The sequence below is a fragment of the Olea europaea genome, unplaced genomic scaffold (assembly GCF_002742605.1).
Source record: "Olea europaea var. sylvestris unplaced genomic scaffold, O_europaea_v1 scaffold38024, whole genome shotgun sequence".
In the NCBI taxonomy this organism is placed as follows: Eukaryota; Viridiplantae; Streptophyta; class Magnoliopsida; order Lamiales; family Oleaceae; genus Olea; species Olea europaea.
The window spans coordinates 1-1,109 of NW_019257431.1; the positions used below are offsets into that span (position 1 = coordinate 1).

General features: G+C 36.1%; 1 long non-coding RNA gene across 1 annotated transcript; it reads right to left on the reverse strand.

Moving 5' to 3' along the window:
- Window positions 1-306: 306 nt before the first annotated feature.
- LOC111386942 lies at window positions 307-1,084 on the reverse strand. Its single transcript, XR_002701340.1, has 2 exons — window positions 851-1,084; window positions 307-697 (listed from the first exon to the last, which is right to left on the reverse strand). It is a non-coding gene; the product is annotated as an uncharacterized LOC111386942 (long non-coding RNA).
- Window positions 1,085-1,109: the final 25 nt, after the last annotated feature.

A 1,109-nucleotide genomic window follows, 5' to 3' on the forward strand; every position in this document is an offset into this window, starting at 1 on the left:
TTTTTTTTTCCAAAGACACTAAATTCTTGGTAACAAATGCTTACTCAAATCGTGTCTTTTGTCTTATAATTAGTTCATTATTTTCATGGAGGGCTGTGTTTCGAGCCCCTAAAACCCTTTTCTTTAATATCTTCATATTTTGTATATAGAGGTGTAGATATGGCGATGTGGCTTTGAATCGTTGTACATTAGATACATGTTCATCTAATACCAGTTCTGTAAAACATAGCAGGATTCAATCTAATTGTGTAGATAAGGTGGTGTAATCTTTGTTAGTGCACGGTACTTCTTCGCATGCAATAAATATTATGGGAGAAAAGGCTCAAAAATACAATTTGAACTGAAACGAGAAAAGGCTGGGAGACCCTAGAAGGAAGCTGATACAGGTGTCTCAGCTTGTTTTCTATGACTATGTTAAACATCGAAGAAAGGGTTATACTTAAAGCCCTTGTCAATACTACTGCTAGTATTATTAATAGATGCACGAACCATCTTTGAAGATGAGAAAGTTGCTTGCTCTTTAGAAGCAAAGAGATTTGGATGACAATTTTCATCGTCATCATCAAATGTGGTCCATCTTTTCGAGTTTTGCTTCTCCTTGGCTAGTACTCGGGAATTTCCCATCTCTCCAACATGTTGCTTGAATTCTTTTCTGACCACATCTATCACGATATCACCATATCGATCACACCATGATCTGAAATAACCAAGAACGCTGTTAGCACGGGGGCACAGAGTGTTTCTGCAACAGCTTTAAAAAGCAAGATAATTTCATTCCAATTCACGAAGTTCATCTGATCAACAGCAAGTATTTGAATGTTGATGATGAAAAAAGTGCAAGGAGCCTTACTTGGGGAATAACCTTTTCAGGTCAGCCTTATCAACTGGAAGCCTTGTTGAGATTGCTTCAAGTTGATCATCTCTGGGGAGTCATATCAAGTTAATAATAGTTAGTCTATGTAATAACAAGGCCACTATATACAAATGCAAATTAGTTAGCAGTGGAACATATCAATCAAAATTTCAAAGTGAAGAAAAAAAGGAAACAACTTTGCTGACAATTACATATTTTTTATTTTGTCAGAAGAGTCCTCCGAGTATTTTGGTTT